Genomic DNA, 20,877 nt, shown 5'->3' with positions numbered 1-20,877 from the left:
AGAGACTGCATTATCTTTCAGTGCAGTATTCCTCAAACTGGAGTGCATGGATATATTTTCAGGATGCATTGGATTCCCTAGTTTGGGAAACGTTACTGTATGACTCCAGCATTCTTGTAGGATCTGTCACATGGTGTGGTTGAACCGGAGGCCTGAGCCGGAAGGAAATGGGACTGCAATAGGGTAGATGGCTGGCTCCTGCGGTCACCAAGGCCAAAGGAGGGTGACACACAAGGGTGTGCTCTGACCTGGGCTGATCTCTGAGGAGGTCAGAAGGGGTGGGAGGGAGTGTGGTGTTCCAGGGCAGCGGCGGTGCTTGGGAACAGGTGGCAGCAGCAGTACAGCTTTGCATGGGCCACCCAGGGCAAGCCATTTAGTGCAGAGGCTCTTATGTCCAGGCCGGGAGGGCCCCAGCAACGTCGGCAAGGCTAGCTGTAGTTCCAGCACTCAGGGCAAATCAGGAAGCCAAGGCAGGGATTCGGAGATGTTACTGGGCCAATCAGAAGGGGCTTCGGAATAGCGGGCACACAGAGGATGCCCATTCCTGGCATCTGACACCATGTTAAGGCAGCATGGGGCTTTCTGTGCAAAATGCTTTCCTGTGGCTGACTCCTACTCACCCTTCAGTTATTATACTAAATGTTAGTTCCTCTGAGTGGTCCTCCCTCACTCCCAGACTAGATTAACCTCTCTACTAGACACCCATGATAACCTCCACATCCATTTGCAATCCTTCTTGACTGGTGGTGAGCTTCTTGGAGTTTGTTTTTTTAACTGCTCTGTAAGTTCCTTGAGGCAGGGATGGTGCCTATCTTGCTCACTGTGGTGTTCCCCATCACTAGCAGAGTTCTAGACACATAACAGGGCTCAGTAGATATTTGTTGAGGAAATGCAAACAATGTGTTTTAGGCCCTTTGGGTTTGATGGATCTGGGCCTCTGGTGCCCCCTCTGGCCTGGTCAAAATTGGCCTGGACCTCCGTGCTAAAAGCTGAGCAGCAATCATCTACACAAATGTCTTTCACGTGTGGAACCACATTCCAAAATGCCTGGATTGTGGGATAATTTTCCATGTGATTCTCTGGATCTGACTGTCCGGATAACGACCCTCCTCTCTTCCTCTCCCACTCCTCACACGGACTCCACTCAAAGCCATGAGCTCTGTCATGGCAGACAACATGGGATCATTTTGAGAACTTCCCAAACATCAGGCACTTTTGCTTTTGGAGACCACATCCCATATAAAACATTGTTAAAATGTGCTCCACATGAAAGAGAACATACATAACCACATCAGAGTTGAGCTCAGGTGCAGTTGGCTAGTTGGAATCATTTTATATTTTGTAGACATTTAATTCAATTTATCAATTTTGATTCTGGAGTTTCCTTTCCTTATTTTGAAAAATACATACAGTTTTACAAGTCTCAGAAATCTTTATAGGCCCATGAAAAGCTCATTTATCCATTTATTGCATAAAGTGGTCTTGAGATAATACTCTCAGAGAGAAAAGATGATATTTTAGGCCTAGGAAGCTAGCTTCCATGGCCTGCACCACCATATAAGCTTCTAGCTTCCACTGGTAGGAGCCAGACTTCCTTAGGAGACTCAGACACAACTCTCTGAAGCATAGCATTTGGTGGCTTTCCTATGGACTCTGTAGGCAGAGCAGAGAAAGAACATTCCTGCCACTAGAATTGAGGGTTGTATCTATGAGTGGGTGGTAAGCCCTAGTTCCTAAATAAGGTGTTTGGAATGCAAAACAATCCAGCCAGACTAGTCACTGCACACTGACCACAGTGTGAAACATGGAGCATCTGGGAGAGAGAAAACAGGGAGTGTGGTAGGAAGAAAGAAGAGCTAGTATAATTATTGAATTAAATTAAGAAAAAAATCATGCAATTCCATTTTAAAACAGTAAATTGAACATTCAATTGTATGAAGAGATGTGATAAGAAGTTTATTTTTTTGTTTGTTTTTGAGATGGAGTTTTGCTCTTGTTGCCCAAGCTGGAGTGCAATGGCGTGATCTCAGCTCACTGCAACCTCCACCTCCCGGGTTCAAGCAATTCTCCTGCCTCAGCCTCCCAAGTAGATGGGATTACAAGCGCATGCCACCATGCCCAGCTAATTTTTTGTATTTTTAGTAGAAATGGGGTTTCATCATGTTAGAGGCTCATCTCAAATTCCTGACCTCAGGTGATCTGTCTGCCTCAGCCTCCCAAAGTGCTGGGATTACAGGCGTAAGCCACGGTGCCTGGCCAATAAGGAGCTGAATTATAAAATATGCCAGACACTCTACTAAGCCCTACAGAATGGTAGGTGCCCTCAAACTGTTTGTTCATGTATGTAGACAGAAATATGTGTGATTCCTTTGCATAATATGGTAATGGAACAAAGAATACCAGCAATAATTATGGGGGAATGGACAAGAAAACAGTAACTAAGGGGGCACTAAGGGGGTCCAGGAAGATTTTACAGAGATGATGGCCTCTTCACTGGATTTTGAAGGATAAAAGAAATTATTCCAAGTGATAAAAGGAGGAAAAACATTCCCAGGAAAAGTAGGCAAAATGAGCAAAGCTATGAAAATAAAAAATCATCATAGTTAACTTTCATCTAGTGCTTTCTGTGTGCTGGGTTCTGTTAGGCTTTTGTATTTTCTGCTATAGACCTTTCTGAAAGCATGGTCTCTGGTCCATCTGCATCAGAATCGTCTTACGCATGTTGAAATGCAGATTCCAGCTTCTCCCAAGGCCTGTTGAATCGGAAGCTCCCGGATGGAGATCTCTAACCTGAGTTTTAAGAAGTTCTCCAGGTGATCCTTTTGCACACTCAAGTGTGAGAACCACTGCTAGAAGCCATTTAGATATGTGACCATTTTTAAGTTGTGGAGTGCTGTGGTCAGATTTGCTTTTCAGAAAGCAAATTTTTGAGCAATGGATGAATGGGAGAGGGGAAAGCCTCAAAGTGGAACAGTGGTGATGGTGAAAGTCTGGAGTAGAGAGATTGCAGTTGTACTGGGTTGAACGGTGTCCCCCAAGAATTCCCGTTCACCCAGAACCTCAGAATGTGATCCTATTTGGAAATAGGGTCTTTGCAGGTGTAATTAGTTAAGATGAGGACATAGCGGATTTGGGAGGGCCCTAAACCTAGTAATTGATGCCTATATAAGAAAGAAGAGAGAGAGATGTACCTAGACACAGAGAGACATACAGGGAAGAAGCCATGTGACAACACAGGCAGAGCCTGGAGTGGTGCAGCTACAAGCCAAGGAATGTCGAGGATGCTTGCAATCACTGGAAGCAAGGAGAGAGGCACAAGACGGTTCTCCCCTTGGAGTCTCCAGAAGGAACCAACCCTGCTGACATCTTGATTTTGGACTTTTGGCCTCCTGAACTGTAAGAATAAATTTATGTTGTTTTAAGCCACCCAGTTTGTGGTCATTTGTTACAACAACCCTAGGAAGCCAATACAGTGGTATCAAGAGGCATTTCAGTGGCAAAATCATAAGGACATAGGATCAGATGGGAGAAAGAGTGAGGTATGAACAATTAATTATTCAAAAGTTTCTGCTTGGGTGGCCAATGATGAAGCTATGCAATAATAGAGCATGGACTTGGGGTAATTTTTTTCAAGATGGGCTCTTGCTCTGTCACCTAGGCTAGAGTGCAGTGATGCAATCATAGCTCACTGTAACCTTGAAATCCTGGGCTCAGGTGATCCTTCCATCTCAACCTCACAAGTAGCTAAGACAAGCAAACACAACCATGCCAGGCTTATTTTTTTATTTTTACTTTTTAGAGACGGGGTCTTGCTTTGCTGCCTTGGCTGATCTTGAACTCCTGATGTGAAGCGATCCTCCTGCCTTGGCCTCTCAAAGTGCTGGGGTTACAAGCATGAGCCACAGCACCCAGCCCCTGGGCTTGAATTTAGAAGACCAGAGTTTAATTCAAGCTTTGAAATCTACCAATAGTAAGATGGTGGCACCTTAGTTTTTTCATCTTCAAAGTAGGGACAATATTACTGACCTCATAGTATTGTTACGAGGATTAAGTGACATATCATCAAGCAATGTGCACATTCCTGACACTCAATATTTTCATGCTCATTTCCAAAAAGGGAAATTTAAAATGAAATGAAATTGAGGAGAATAACTTGTCTAACAAGCATTCCTAAGCCACAGTCACCATTTCAATGTACTCTGAGCCTACCCTGTAGGCCGGTGATGGAGCTAAGCCTGTGCTCCACCCTACCCTGCCACAGGTCTCAGTGTCAAGGATGAGCTGCACTAGGAAGGAATGCACAGAGGTCCCGGCAGAGCCGACCACAGGTCAGAGATGAGTCTCCACCTGGCACTGGCATCTTCCATGGTGGTTAACAGCTTGTCTGTGAAGTCCCCATCAGAGGACTGGGCAGGGCAGGGCAGGGCAGATCAGCAGCTAAGTCTGAGGAAGCCTGGTGGGAGATGCTGGTGGGGAGAGCACTAGTCTGGGAGCAGTTACAGTCATGAAGAAGCCAGTCCTGAGTCAGCCAAGACAGGGTGGCATGGGGGGTGCCAGGGTTAGGACGGGGGGTGCCAGATACAGTCTATCCAGTTAAATTTGAACTTTGTATTTATTATTAGCTGAATGTGGCAACTTTAGTTAGGACCCTTCAGGTGAACAAAGGACAACCTGAGAGCCAGGGCCAGAGAAGAGGAACCATGGGAAGAGCAGAGGGGCAGAGCCTTGACCTCAGTCCTCTGAGGATATGTTTTCCTGACCCCACCCACACAACTGGTGGAAAGGCACCTGGCACTGCCTCTAATCTCCTGGAATTCGCACCTCAACTTGCTGGACAATACCGAACGTTTTTCTTCTTCTGTGCTGTAGGTGTTAATCTCCCAGGTTCTGCTGGGTTTCAAGCTGTACAACTGGGAAATAAACTTCCCTTCCCCGGGGAAATGGTCCTCTCTAGGTGGCATGGTTACATGACAGCTACCACATCCTTAGATGACCCCTGGTCCAGTTAAGAGGAGACATTTCAGAGCCACAGAGGAGCCTGTGAGATGGGAAATGCAGTGCTGCTCCAGGATGGGAGAAAATTACGGTTATGTTGAGTAGTGGTTAGAATCAGTTAAATGTTACTAGAAGGGGTGCCTAGATGTCCATGTCTCCCAAATATAAGGACCTCTATATTTAAAAAAGAACAAGTAATGACTGATTAAAATCTTTATGTTTTAATCTTTTAATACAGTATTAAAATATTCTAAAATTTAAAAAATGACCAAAAATGTATAGTGTCATCTTTGACCCAGTTAACCTTGCCTATAGAAATGTAGCCTCTTAGAACGCATGCAGGCGGCTGGGCGCGGTGGCTCAAGCCTGTAATCCCAGCACTTTGGGAGGCCGAGACGGGCGGATCACGAGGTCAGGAGTTCGAGACCATCCTGGCTAACAAGGTGAAACCCCGTCTCTACTAAAAAATACAAAAAACTAGCCGGGCGAGGTGGCGGGCGCCTGTAGTCCCGGCTACTCGGGAGGCTGAGGCAGGAGAATGGCGTAAAAACCCGGGAGGCAGAGCTTGCAGTGAGCTGAGATCCGGCCACTGCACTCCAGCCTGGGCGACACAGCGAGACTCCGTCTCAAAAAAAAAAAAAAAAAAAAAAAAAAAAAAAGAACGCATGCAGGCCCCTGAGCTGGAAGGATCCCACAGCAGGTTTAATGTTCTGCGATTGCCATCTTGCAATTCTTAATAACTTTAGAATGAGGCCCTCCCTGCATGTTCATTGTTAACTGGGACCTAAAAATTATGTACTTGGCCCTGCCCTAAGAGGATGGAATATGCCTAAAAAGCAAGTACGGTACATGGAAGAAGAAAAGAGCTGGCCAGGCACAGTGGCTCATGCCTGTAATCCCGGCACTTTGGGAGCCAAGCCTGACCTGAGGTCAGGAGTTCGAGACTAGCCTGGCCAACATGGTGAAACCCCATTTCTACAAAAAATATAAAAAATTAGCCAGGCATCATGGCCTGTGCCTGTAATCGCAGCTACTCGGGAGGCTGAGGAAGGAGAACTGCTTGAACCTGGGAGGCAGAGGGTGCAATGAGCCAAGATCATGCCACTACACTCCAGCCTGAGTGACACAGTGAAATTCCATCTCAAAAAAAAAAAAAAAAAGAAAGAAAGAAAGAAAGAAAAAGAAAAGAGCCTCCGAAATACCAGCCAAAATTTGATACGTGGTGGCACAAAATCACAAGAAGGCATTTTCATCTGGGGAGAAAAGTCAATTCAAGCAGGTATCTTGTCACCTAGGAATCTGCTCATGGTGACACCAAATGCCGACAACAATGGCTAGGTGTGTGTGGCATCCAGGCCTAGGAAACTCAGCATGTCAGCCGAGATGTTCTTTCCCACAGACAGAGGCGTTAACAGCACAACGTCAAAGGGGCATGCTGTGGAGGGAGAGGCTCCCAGCCTCAGCCACAAGCTAGGCCATCCACTTTTAATTGCACAGAGATCACTCTCTAGATCCTCAGCCAGAATCTCCCTGTAACCCCTGCCCCATCAGCCTGTCAGGGTTTGTCCTCACCCAAAGACAGACTTGCTCAGTGGGCCCTGGGTGGGTCTGAACTTCCAGCAAGATGCAGGGAGACCACTAACAGGAAGGGGTCCTTGAGCTTGTGCGCTCTGCTCACTCAACATTCTTTCCTTCTTTTGTCTTCTGCTCAGTCCTCCCCTCACCCTACATGCTGGCCCCTGCCCCTTCCAGCCCCCAAAACCCTGATGCATCTAGATTCCCACAGGATCAGTCGCTCAGTGGAGCAGAGGTCAGGGAAGAGGCGGCCTTTCCCATCCTTTTTGTTCTAGTCCAGCAGCCCGGCCTAATATCTTTGCTATCTTAGGTGACAGGCAATAGGGACTGGCTGCCAAGCAGAGAAGCCAAGTGGGAAATTCAGTAGGGTGGGCTTTTTGTTTATTTCTAATAGGAAGTTAGGAATTACCCAAAAGCACTGGCTGTGTTTCCAGCTGACAGCCTTGTGTTCAGCCCTTAGATGCAAGCGCATCTGCTGACTTCCACATCCTCTGCAACCGGCTTTATTGATAACAGCTGCAGATGGCCAGGGTGAGAGCTTGGCTTTTTGCCTGCCTGTCTCTGAACTAGAGTCCTTACTTGGCTGACATCAAGTGACCAGTGCCTAAATCTGTTAGGTGGCTTCAGGAAATACGCTCAATGGAACCAGAAGTGTAATTGAGAATGTGGCACTGGAAGGAAGTTGTAACTACCATCAGTTGATGGTAGGGGTTGGTGGTTGGGCCCCAACATTCCAATGACAGCAACGGCAGCAGGGCCCAGACTTTTATACTAGCTTGCAACTTGGGGAAAACATGCTGAATAATAATGGCCTATATTATTATTAATGCCCGATACCTCCACAAACCCATTACAGTTCAATATGAAGATCATGGACTCAGGTCAGACTGTTTGTGATGCCTCACTGTGACACTTGCTAACTCTGACCATGGGGAAGTTACTCTCTGTGCCTGGGTTGTCTTTTCAGTAAAACAAAGATGATGAAAGTGACTACTTCATAAGGTTGTTGTAAGGATTAAATGAGCTAATATTAATAAAGCACTTATAATAATGCTTAGCACATAGCAAGTGCTCAATAACTGGAAGCTATTATTTTATTATTATTATTGGAGACGAAGTTTCGCTCTTGTCGCCCAGGCTGGAGTGCAATGGCGCTATCTTGGCTCACTGCAACCTCCACCTCCCGGGTTCAAGTGATTCTCCTGCCTCAGCCTCTCGAGTAGCTGGGATTACAGCGTGCACCACCATGCCCAGCTAATTTTTTTGTATTATTAGTAGAGACCGGGTTTCATCATGTTGGCCAGGCTGGTCTCATACTCCTGACCTCAGGTGTTCCACCCGCCTTGGCCTCCCACAGTGCTGGAATTACAGGCGTGAGTCATCACACCTGTCCTTATTTTTTGAATTTGATCCTCACAATGATGTGGTAAGGAATGCATATTGACAGATTTAAAAGTAGCTCCAAAGAGGTTAAATCATTTGTCCATCTAACCCAGATGGTGAGTGATGGAGTCTTAATTTAAATCAGAGCCCATGTACCTGCCTCCACCACACGGTGCTTCCGTGTAGACAGGAGAATGGAGAGTTGTCTGGGTCTGGCATCTCAAACCAGCGCTCCTCACTCCTAAAATGTCCCTTTGAATTTATCCAGGGCACTGGAGAAGGGGAGGTGGGTGGTGCAGGGTATCAGAGTGAAGACGTCTCTTTTGCAGAGCAATTTGCTAATCAGAAGACTTAGGAGCAGGAGAAATAAGGTGAGGGACATTATGCTTGCTGGATTATGCCTCCTGCTATAATCCAAAGAGCTCTCTGGAGGGAGAATTCAGCAAGCAGAGTTGCTCCATATAACCACTAAAACTGTGTCTTTATAGTCTTAGAAAGAAAGTGGAAAACTACAGTTCAAAGTTTAAAGCAAGAGGCTTACTGACTCCTAAGTTGACAAGGTGCTAATAGTTTCTAATAATCTCCCAAATCTCAGTTAAGTGTTCCTCACACAGGCTGTGATTAAAACCCGCCACTCCCAGGGGACCCTGGAAACGTTCTCTCCATTTGCCAGGTTCCATTTTCTCTAATTGGCTTGCACACCTGGGTCTGCTTAAAATGGGATTTACACCCATTAGAAGCCGTTTTCTATCTACACAGATTTCGTCCTTGTTGTCTATTTTTGGTGAACTCTTTCCCACGCTGAATTAGTCTGGGAATAAAATTGCTGGTACTAAAAATCTCTTGTGTTTAAAACCACTGACAAGACCTTCCTAGGTTTCTGCTGAAGTAGATTATTTTACAAATTGAAACAGGGATCATTTTTTGTAAATCTACTATTTCAAAAACAACAAACAACAAACCCACATATAATTATTTCAGAAATGGTACCACACAGAAAAGAAATCCTCTTGCCAAAATGCCATCACACAAAGAAGGGAACCGAAGAAAGGACATGTGTTGAAATGCCACCTCTTTCATACTGAGTAGAATTGAAAAGAAAATGAATATTCTGCTTAACTCCATAAGCCTTTTTTCAAATCATTCTTTATTTTAAAAAATGCAATCTATTTTATTAAATCATATGTATTGAATCATAAGCAATCAAATTCTTTATATAGGTTAATACAAATTATTTGATCAGTTTTTGGTATCAGAAAAAAATGTTGATATGGTGCTAAAGTGAATACAGTTGAGAGATTACTGGGTTGGGTAATAGAAGACCTGTTTTTAATACAGGTGCCAGGTGCATTTAAAAAAATTATGCTGTGTATTTTTTCTTAAAACATTTCATCTAATAGGGAATGAGAAATAGACTATAAATTAATTAATTGCACTTTCTCAAAGTTTTATCATCATGCAAGAGAGAAAAATTGAGTCCAGGAAAAAGACAAATCTGGAGGTGACCCTTCCAGATCAGGGGGCTAGTAATACAGGCAGAGCTTAAGGGTCCTATAAACAACCCCAACTGCTCCATAAATCTCATATATTCTAGCTTAGTTTCCACTGCTCAGGAGCATACAGCCTCTGCATTGGGCAGTTCATAAAAAATAAATTCATTTAAACTTACCAAATATTCCCTGTACACTGTTAAAACATGAACCTTAAGGGAGAAAGTACTGATATGGTTTTTCCTTGAGACACTTGTCTAATTTGGATCTAAGCACATGGTGTTTTCCCAGGTTAACTCTGTTTGGAAAATGTTGTAGGGACTTTGCGGAGAGCACTCAATCAGCCAGGAAGTACAGACAAGCCCATTCTTACCCAACTACTCCTAAGTACACTGACTACATTATTTGTCTATAATGTAAATAGGTATTTATTTAATATGTCTCTTTGTATAAAGATCATAGATTGGTCTGTGTGCCTGTCATCTCTCAGTCCACATTACTGTTGTTTGTTTCTTAAAAAGAAAGGTTAAGGCTTAATGGTGCCAACAGTATGATATCACGATGTCACATAAAAGGATGCTGGGGAAGGGCATGGGGATGTGTAGTGGGAGGGGACAGAAAGTGCAGGGAAGACCTATGGATGTAACCTAGCCAGGCCTGATTAGCCTGAGGCCTGGGAGTCAGCAGGCTGTGTGCAAGAATCGCCCCCACCACGCACACTGTACATTACAGTTACCCAGGGCATTCATATCTGTAATCTCCCTTCACCCTGGCAATGGCCCCGTTAGGTAAGCATTATTATCCTCACTTTACAGATTGGAAAGCTAAAGCTCAGAGCATGATGACAGTCTTAGTCACATTAGAATTTAGTGGCAAAATCATTTATTCCTGACAGTGCTTGATTGCAGGGTTAGGCCCAGGTAAAGTATGTAGTTGGCAAGCTGTCCTGATCAGTCCCTGTCTTCCTCCTGAGGATACATTACAACAGGGGTAAATACCCATAAAATGAGCCTACTTTAGAGGTAGTCATATTGGGAAGACCATGTTGCTAATGTAAAGTGCTTCTCCAATAGGAGCACTTTACATTAGCAACAAATGAGTACAAGAGAGAATCTAGGACCTTCCTTGGATCTCAGGCCACCAATCTGTATTGTATGATGAAGAGGCTGGCCCTTCTGCACACACAGGAGCTAGAGCCCTGCTCAAGGCAGAGGTAAGCTGGGTTTGAAAGCTAGAAGCATCCCTGAGCTTCCCTCTGGGCTCTCTCAGGCACATCCCATGAAACCTTTGTCTTTCCCACTGTACTGTTGATCATAAAGGGGACCAAGCCTGAGGCCAGCAGAAACCCCTGTCCCGCCTTCCTTGGCTCAGTTCTCTAGACCTCCCTCACTGACATGCTTTATTGCTTTCATTAAACAGGATGCTCAGCCAAATGCAGTGGGTTTCATGTCTTCCCCACAAGGAAATCCCCTTAGGAAGAAAGCTGCCATGGTGTCTGAGAGAAGAAAGAAACTACAAATGAAAGAGATTTGCCCAAACTGCAGTTTCTCTTTCCCCTTCCAGGCCTTCTCTAATTTTACTTTGAGCTGGGCCAAAACCCAAACGCATTTCTTTTTTACTTAATTATCTCCAGGGAACCATAGCTAGAAATCAGGCAAGCACATGTCTGCCCTACCCAGCAGGTACACTCTTGTTGGATGGCTGGGGTCAGAAGTCTTATGGGTGACAGCAACTCTCCCACAGACAAACAGACTCTTTCAAAGAGTCAGTGACAGAAAGTCTCCCAGGTGGAGCCCTCCATGTGGGGCAGAAGCAGATGCTCCAAGAACCTGCTGGTTTGGTCATGTGACTGGGAGTGGAGGGAAAGGAGTGATGCTGCCAGCTTGGCTGTGCAGATGGGAGTTGGCAGTTGGATTCAGCCTCTGCCCACCTCCAAGGAGTTAGGTGCTTTGAAGACGATGAGTTCACCGTTCAGCAAATGAACACAGCCTTTATCAACAGCATTTGTGAGAAGAGCAGAGAGGCCCATGGCTCAGTTGTTTCCAGAATTGCTTTGTCATAGGCCCTTGTGATTATTCAGAAATTACCAAATGTTAGCTTCTTGAGCTGAAATGTTTTATGCAAATTAAAGATGGGAAATCAAGATGCTTTTATCTTTCTCCTACCCTCCACCATCTTTCTTCTCCTCAATCAATCCCCTCTATCACCAGCACAATCAAACATTCCATAGCCTCTTGTCTCTTGCTACTTGATATGCAGAAGAAAGTGTCCTGGATTCTTATCTTGTCTCTTCCAGGAGTTCACAACCAGGTGTGGGGCGGAGAGGCAGGGGCAGCAGGCAGACAACCCTATCTACTTGTTCATTAGTTCCCCATCTGGAAAGTAAGGCTTTTAACAAATTTTATGGCTGGGCTTGATGGCTTACACCTGTAATTCCAGCACTTTGGGAGGCCGAGGTGGGAGGATCACTTGAGACCAGGAGTTCAAGGCCAGCCTGGACAACATAGTAAGACCCCATCTCTATATTTAAAAATTACAAACAAAACCAAAAATATTTTACTCTGGGCATGTTTCTGAGGGAGTGTGATAAGTGAAAGTGCTTAGAATTCTTCAGAAGATAGAAGCTTTTATTCACTTAAACGTAGTATTTGTGTGAAACTAAAGGTGAGACAGTGGTCTTGGGATGATAGAAGGTTGCAACTTGGATGAAAAATTGAGCAGAAGCCTAATGCTTTCCTTGTGCTCTACTAGGTAAAAGGCAGCTGGCTGTGGATCAGCTCAGGGATTTGCAAGCATGTGGGTAGGAAGATGTCAAGAGCATCTAACTTGCCAAGTCTTCTGGGACAGGCACAAAAGGGAGTGGCAGCAGCAGCCACCAGCCCAGGTCCAAAGGAATACGGGCTGGGTGCCAGTCCTGTCTAGGAGCTGGAAAGAGATGCACTGGGCTAAAATGTTACAAGGCTGTGCTCAATTCAAGCCTCCCTGCCAACCCCCACTCCTCCCTCCAGCCTTTCAGAATGCCTCTTGAAGTAAACATTTGCAAACACTAGATGTAAAGTTGAGACTTTCTATGTTCTTAATCCTTAAAGAAAGAGAGCCTCATGGGTAGTTTAGTCTTAAAAAGAACACTAATACCTTTTGTGGAACAGAGCAACTTTCTCAGAGCAGCAGAAAGGGAGAGGCCATTACTAAATTTGTTCTCCCCACAGCCTGTGGGCACCCTCACAGAACACAAGGTTTGCCCAGCACGTACACCTATAAATATAGTCAAGGCGCCCCAGGCTCAAAAACCCAACTCCACACCCTACCATTCTATGCCACTCCTTAGTTTCGACTTTCTCTTTGTTTTTCCCTTTGCAGTCAATTTTTTTTTTTTTTTTTGAGATGGAGTCTCGCTCTGTCGCCCAGGCTGGAGTGCAGTGGCCAGATCTCAGCTCACTGCAAGCTCCGCCTCCTGGGTTTACACCATTCTCCTGCCTCAGCCTCCTGAGTAGCTGGGACTACAGGCGCCCGCCACCTCGCCCGGCTAGATTTTTTGTATTTTTTTTAGTAGAGACGGGGTTTCACTGTGTTAGCCAGGATGGTCTCGATCTCCTAACCTCGTGATCCGCCCGTCTCGGCCTCCCAAAGTGCTGGGATTACAGGCTTGAGCCACCGTGCAGTCAAATTTTTAAAGGTGATCCACACTCTGTCTTCACTAACACAACTCCCACACTCCTGAGATCCCTGAAGTCTGGATTTTACCCCCACTTGCCCCTGAAAGTGCTCTCCCATAGGTGACTGGCTACCTCCTAACTGTCAAATCCAATGACTGCTCAGTCCTGCTCAAAACCCTCTCTTCTCAAGGCTTCTGCAACACTCCTACTCTTCTCAATCTCCTTTTATCTTGTTTCTTCCTTCTCCGTTTCCTTCACTGACTCTTTCTCCTCTGTCCCTTAAATATTGGCTTTCCTCAGGGCTCTGGTCTTGGTTTTCTTTGTTTTCTTCATTCTTCGTATTTTTAATGGACACTTATCATTCTTTATGCCTGACCAGCCCCACTAAACAGGTTTCTTCTTTGAAGTCTCCACCTTAAGAGTTTAGGTGGGAAGGAGAGGTAGTCTGGATACTGGTTCCTGCTTCCCTTGCAGCTAGGGTGCACACACATTCAATCTTGGCTCTGGCAACCAGATGCACCTGAAAGCCACCTTTGAATGGGAAACCAGGCTCAAAAGGCATGCACTGGCAGGCTCCATTCAGGTGAGGATTGATGCTGCTATATCCAGGTTCTAGAAGTAGTGTTCAGTGTCCAATAGCACAAGCTGTGGTGTCTGTGCCCAGCATTGTTGCAGACAGTATAGGGGCTACCCACTACTTTCCACAGGGATCCTTCTCTTATACTTCCAATCTTGAGTAACAGCATCACATCCTATTTGCATCATCTTCACCCAGTGAGATTAAACGAACCTTGAACCTGTCTCTTGATTTTGTCCTCTCCCCTGTGTCCCAGCACCACTTTGTCAGTTTAGGGTCTCATTAGTGCTCACCTGCCCTATCAAAATAGCCTCCTAGTGAGTTTCCCTGCCTCTCATCTCCCATTCCATCTAATTTGAGCTGCTACCAGAACTGTCTTTCCTGAATGTAAATTGGACCTTGTTACTTTGCTGTTTAAAATCTTTCAGCACCTCTCTATTGCTTTGAGGATAAAATCTGAACCCTTTAGCATGACACTCAGGTTCCATCTCCTGCCATTTCCCCCAGTGCGCTATGCTCCAGCCATACTCAACTGCTTGTGTTTCCTGTACATGCCACGCTGATGAAAACCTCTAGGCTTTTGTTTACTATAATTCTGGAGAGTCCTGCCTGCTCCAACCTTACCCATCTGCCAGCAGTAATGACCCAGCAAGTGTCTCTGGTCCTGACTGAGAACCAACCCTGGTGGTTCATTGGAAGGGCCTCACCTTTAGTAAGTAGAAATGTCTGCTTCCCTGAGCCCTGGAAACAACATCCCTAGAGTAAACAGAGCCCTAGGTGACTCCTTTTCTCCCTCATTTCCTAATTCTTTCATTTATTTATTCAACACTTCTTTATTGAATACCCACTCAATATTAGGTACTGAGTTAGGTGCTCGGATTGAGCATAGACAGATAGCCATTGCTCATCTTGGAGGGCAGAGCCAGCTGAATGCCCACTTTTGGGGCTAGCTTGCTTGCCTGGGCTTTTGCACTGTCTTCTGAATTCCATTTCAGTGGCCAGCTCCCCCATACCCCACTGACCAGCACCCACCTCCCTCTTTACTCTCCACTCACAAAGAGTTGCATCTTAATTGTCATATCCTTTCCTTCACCTAACTTGATCTCCAACTCTGTCATTTACCCATCCCCAAGATGTATTTCCATCTCAAAGCCCTTAGCACTGTGCCTGACTCCATCCCTTGGATCAGATACTTTGATTATTAATGCCATTCCAGACTGGACTTCGGTTGGCCATATTCAATGATCTTGTGATTTTTAACTTCTGACTCTTCATTAAAGGGAAGTAGCCCCTTTGGTCACCATCCTTCTCAATATTTCTCACTGCACCAATCTTCTTTTGTCCTTACTATCTGCACAATTAAAAGCACCTCAAATACTGACCTATATATTTTTATTGTCTGCACAATTAATAGTACTTCAAATACTGACCTATATATTTTTCCATAGTGTCACATGGCCTGGAACTCTATTCTTGCTTTACATAATGTTGTATACAAACCTGGCTTGTTCACTGTGGACTATGTGTATGTCTCAGCCCTCCAGCTAGATTGGGGTACATGGGAATAGGGACTGTGTCCTATGCTTTTAACTCTCACAATACCCAACACAATGCTGAAGACAACAAAGGTGCTGAATCAACATTTGACTGGGTCCTCAAGTAGCCTCACCACCATAATGTGCCAGTTTAGTTTTAAAAACTAAAATATAATTAAGTTTAGAATTACAAGATGATCTGCAATAACTGCAGGGCATTGTATAGGTCTCAAAGAAATGTTACTGTATCCTTCAACAAAAGAAATAATTGTATGTGGGGGGGGGGTGTGCGTGCGCATGTGTGTGTGTGGTAGTTGCATATTAATCTCTCACAATGGCTTCCAGAGCCACTAATGAAGAACACTTGGGTTTAAGTTTTGGTTAATGTTTCTTCATCGTTCTCCCTCCTATTACCCTTCCCTCACAGCACTTTTCAAAATATAAATCATGGGCCGGGCGAGGTGACTCATGCCTGTAATCCCAGCACTTTGGGAGGCCAAGCTGGGTGGATCATGAAGTCAGGAGATCAAGACTATCCTGGCTTTAGTAGAGACGGGGTTTCTAAAAGTACAAAAAATTAGCGGGGCATGTTGACGGGAGCCTGGAGTCCCAGCTACTGGGGAGGCTGAGGCAGGAAAATGGCATGAACCCGGGAGGTGGAGCTTGCAGTGAGCTGAGATCGCGCCACTGTACTCCAGCCTGGGTGACAGAGCAAGACTCCGTCAAAAAAAAAAAAAAAAAAAAAAGAAAGAAAGAAAGAAAGAAGAAAAAGAAAATCCAATCTCTAGAAACCCAAATTAACAAAACCGAAACTAGGAAGTAAATTTGCACAGGAGCCTTTACTAGGAAATTCCCCATTCTCATATTACTCTCAAGTCAATTTAAAATAGACTTAAAGTATAAATGTTTAATTTCCACTCACCAAATCAGGAACACAAGTATTACATAAAGCAAATTGCACCTGCACAAATTTAGTAATTTTATACTCTTAAAAATCTGCGTTCTTGGTATTTGCTCAGTGAGTAATTTGCTTAAAGATTATCTTGATTTTTTTTTTCTTTTCCTGCTTTGGTTGAAATGTTTCAGCTTAAAGATATATGATAAATGGGGGTTTCCTTATCTTAATATGAGGCACCAGAATTGGTCTCAGTTGAAGGAATTTGTACTACAATTGAGCAAAGATTATTCTTTCAACTCTCCTTTGATATTTGGCACCAGACCAAAGAGTCTAAAATTAGCTGCCTTCAAGAATCCAGGTGTGAACTAAGTGGAAGCAATTCTGTTTGGCCCAGGAAGTCACAAAAGTTGTTCAAAGAGCAAATAGAGTTCTGATCAGACTGCTTCCTTCACTCAAACCAACTGCTCAGGACTGCCTCCTTCAGCAAGGAACGGAAAACCACCGCATTTCAGGCACCAGTGAGGGCATCTTGTATAAACGCTTCATCTTGTAGCTCAGGGGAATGAAGTCGTGGCCTTTCTGAGGCTGTTTCCACATCTGCAAAATGGGATTTTGCTACCTGTCCTGCTCACCACTCAAAGACACTGTGAGGATCAAGTGAATGGGCTTTTGAAACTGTAAACATTCCGTGAGCATAAGGCATTATAATTTTCTGTAGTCACTATGACGGTTTTAAAATTCTTGAACAGTCTTCCCATCCAGAGCTGCCTTCTCTTTGAATACAGACAGCTGACCTTAGAGACTCACTTATAACCAACAGAATGCCACAACTTTCTGAGGCTGGGTCAGAAAAGGTGATTCTGCTTCTGCCTGGTTCTCTTGGGACAGTTGCTCTGGGAGAAACCAGGCACTGTGTTAGAAGTCTAAATACCCTGAGATCACCATGCTGTGGGGAAGTCACACAGAGAGGCCACGTGTAGGCCCTCTGGCTGGCAGTCCTAACCGTCAAGTCCCTCCCAGATCAGGCTCAAGACATGTGAGTGAATGAGCTTTGAGGTGATTCCAGGTTCCAACAGTCAAGATACCCTGGATCTTTACCCCTCCCAGAAGATGCCCCAGATATCGTGGAGCAGTGACAAGTCGTCTTTGCTGTGCCATTTCTGAATTTCTGACCCGCGGAATCTATGAGCATGATAAAAAATTGTTGGGGTCTTTCTGCCACTAAATTTGTGCTGTGTGTGATGCAGCCATGGTAATCAGAAGAGTCACACTGGGTAACAATGACCATGGTGACCAAGAAACAACACCAAACACCAGGCACAGTGGCAAGCCCTGCACACTCACCTCCCTTCATCCTGACCAGAACTCAGGGAGGAAGTCATCATTTTCCCCTTACACAGCGAGGAAACTGAAGACTAAGGGGCTAACAACTTCAGTTCAATGGGGAGGAACTGGCAGAGCCGGGGCTGATACCTCGGCTTGGCTTAACCCACCCCTAAGCTGCAGCTGACTCCTCCCACGCAGCGGGTGACAGCAAGACTGTCAACACAAACCTCTGGACTTCTGCTCTGACGGCCTTTCCCTTATGCCCTCAAATATTTGGTTCCTCTGGTTTCTCTCTTTTCCCACTTGCTACCTACAATTCCCTTTTTTCAAGAAAGGAATGAAGCCTCTGCATTTTCTGACCTGGGTAACTTTACACCTGGTACCAAGCTGGCCTGGAATCACCAGAGAGGTTTACAGACTATGGCAGCAATACTGCCACACCTCAGGCTCAAACAGCCATGCAGCTTCACCTCAGAAGCCCTGCTTTGCCTCATAAACCTTAGCCAAGCCCATCAGACCTAGTTTTCTTCTAAACTGCAGGAAGAAAATATCAAATAATTCACAGAGCAACTCATTTACACATTCCAGTCTCCAAACATGCTGCATCACCCCTTTCCTCTTGGCCCCCAGAGCCATTAGCACATTTGTGACAAATTATCTAGAAGATTCCCCACATGCTGGTGCTCTCAGCCAGCCCCACAGACTGGCAGCCTCCAGACTGTCCCAACACAAGGGCGTGTGGCTGGGGCTGCTGCTCTGGCAAGGCCTTCCCAGCCTGGCGGGGAACAGCCATGCCAGCTTTGGCCCTGGTATCTGTGGATGCCCTGGGTTACAGATCCACCCACATGACCCAGATAGAAGCATGTGATTTTGAATGTCATTAGGAACACAGCTCAGAATGCACCTCTTTGCTGTGCGCTTGCAGGTTTGCTTTGGCTTTTCACATTTATTCCCTGGGCAGTACCACCTGCACACTCATTTCATCCAGCTCTCACCAAGCCCAAACCTCAGACACTTCTTGCTGGCAAGAGGCCACCCTCTTCAAAGGCAGGCATGAAAGAAGCTGGGCACTTACTCCTCCACTTAATACTGTCACTACCACAGAGTGTGAAGGGAGCTGGTTTGTCCTACATTGAAATCTCCTGTAGAGGCCATTTCTGGTCTCCTGTCATGACTGTGATGCTCCTAAAAGGGCTATGACTACCCAACTAGCCCCTCTGCATTAGGAATGGCCCCAGAGCTCATGGGTAGGGAGCTGTGAGGTTTCTCCTTCCCAGGCTAGGGCCAATTCAAGTCAGCAGTGAGCATCTACCCGGGCATTGGAAATACTAAGATGCATAAAACAAATTCCTGCCCCCACCCACGGTTGCAGACATTTGTCCTCAATCTTGACTTTCAGTTGTGCCATCACATATCAATCGGTTGTGAAGTGAGTCATAAGTCATTTGTTATCAATAATAGGAAGTACCAAAAGTTTGAAATAGGAGTGAATTCAAAATAAGAGTGAGCGAAAAGTGGATTCCTGGGTATGCATACGATATCATTGCTCTCATTTGCATTCGGACACACTTTCTTTGATGAAGGAAAAAGTGTTGGAGGTGATCTGAGCTCTGACATTTCTAAGTGTTATCTGTGAGCCCAGGGAAGGCAGGACATTGGCTTGATCCACACTGGGCCACTCTCCATAGCTCTAACAAAGAGTGCCTCCTTCACCATTTCTCATAGAGAAGGGACTAAGCTTGAAGAAAGGCTGCCTTTTGAGAAAACAGAAAAAGCAGTCGAAACTGTTGCCTTTTGACTCTGGCAAGATTTGTTTGTTGTTTAGGAAGGGAACAGTGCACTGGTTATAGCTATGGCAATATTTTTTATTGCTGTGGCCTTCACCTGTCTATTTGCTATCTCACAGATGGCCCGTGATGAATCATGTGATGCACAGTGCTAAGTTAATCTCTTTAATGATATTAATGCTATTTACTTGTATTGTGCTTTAAAATTACAGTTTAAATGTGAACATTTTTGCATTCATTGACTCAGGTAGGTTCACCTTTAAGAATCTTTGAAGTAGGTCTTATCTCTACCTACTGTGAAGAAATAACCTCAGAGAGGTCTTGCTCAAAGTCTATAGCAGGTGAATGATAGAGCTGCGATTCAAATCCAGATCATGTGTTTCCAAGTGGTGTTTTTGTATGCCACTCGGGCTGTGTTGCACCCAACTTCATAACAGTGAAGAACAAAGATGCAGCTACACTTTCAACATTGACATCTCAAGGGAATGTGGCCAGTTTCATGTTGTTGAATGGAATGGCTCACTGGTTCAGAGAAGCCTATCTCTTGGTAGTGGAGACACATCAACCTCTCTCTCCTCGGTCTGTCTTCTTGACTTTGTCTAGTGAGGTAGCCATTCTGCAGAATTTCATCTGCTTTAGGCATGCAGACCCTGTACTGCACGCGCTCATGCACACGTGGGTACACACACACACACACACACACACACACACACCACACACACAGGACCAAGACTATTCCAGAAGACTATTCCAGATTTGGCAGGGAGAAACATTTCCATTAGGAACTTTAATGGGGAGCTCAACCCAGTGACTGCCTGAGAGCCCAGAAGTGTCACTTCTGACTATCTAAAGACCAGAGCACCTACTTGCTGCCGTGGTTAGCTGCTGGGCTGGTTTTGGGGTTCTTTTGCATTATGGGCTTATGGGCACTTTAATGTGACTTAAATCACAGGAAATCTTGCACAGAAGAGCAGATAAGAAATGCTCCTGCAACCTTGCTCCCTTCCCCCAACACACACATACATATACACACAGAAACACACACACAAACACACACACACGCACCCTTCTGGAGCCCTGCACACCTACAGCAGGCACTGGCTCTGTGACTAAGATGCTCCTCCCAGGGAGTCACCTTTGGCAGGTGCCCAGACTGTGACATGGGCCACTGAACTGCTCATCATTTGTCTTTCAAAGCCAAGGACTTTTCACCCCTCAGCAAAGTATTTCTCAATCAAAATGCTTATTGAACTTAAAACTGAATGGCCATCTAAAGGGTGGGTCTAGCACTCCCACAGTTGAAGAAATGAAACTTTTGGCTTTGCTGATGCTGAGTCTTGGCTCAAGGTTCCAAGGCTGGATGAAATTCTGCCCTGTACTTGCAAACACATTTGCAGAACTGCTCAGTCAGTCTTCCGGGAAAACCATGCCCACATCCTACGGATTCCTCTTTCTAGCTTTGGTGTTGTCAACACGGAGATCGCTGAGAGTTTAACTCTAAATCGCAGGCCTCCATTGTTCCCTGAACACAAAGGGCAAGGTAGAGAGTAATCAGATAACAAGTGATGAAATTATGGTTTTTGGTGGAAATGCCTTCCATTTCTACAGCACTTCATCTTTCTGGAGAGCTTGCATAATAGGATTTGATCTATACA

At 45.2% G+C, this 20,877-nt stretch overlaps 1 protein-coding gene, 1 long non-coding RNA gene and 1 pseudogene across 4 annotated transcripts in view; 1 reads left to right on the top strand and 2 right to left on the bottom strand.

The window, feature by feature from the left end:
- Positions 1-20,877, bottom strand: part of LOC105485405 (BCAR3 adaptor protein, NSP family member) — a 289,503-nt gene that overhangs the window by 175,533 nt on the left and 93,093 nt on the right. The gene's annotated exons all lie outside the window — the stretch shown is intronic.
- Positions 7,323-20,877, top strand: part of LOC139358121 (uncharacterized) — a 28,627-nt gene continuing 15,072 nt past the window's right edge. The window contains exon 1 of the long non-coding RNA XR_011612508.1: positions 7,323-7,451. This is a non-coding gene — a long non-coding RNA (uncharacterized lncRNA). The remainder of the gene's footprint in view (positions 7,452-20,877) is intronic.
- LOC105485494 (uncharacterized) lies at positions 12,812-20,384 on the bottom strand (annotated as a pseudogene).

This window comes from Macaca nemestrina, chromosome 1 (assembly GCF_043159975.1).
Source record: "Macaca nemestrina isolate mMacNem1 chromosome 1, mMacNem.hap1, whole genome shotgun sequence".
Lineage (NCBI taxonomy): Eukaryota > Metazoa > Chordata > Mammalia > Primates > Cercopithecidae > Macaca > Macaca nemestrina.
Note: the sequence above shows the minus strand (reverse complement) of the source record. Positions and strands in the feature narration are given on the sequence as shown.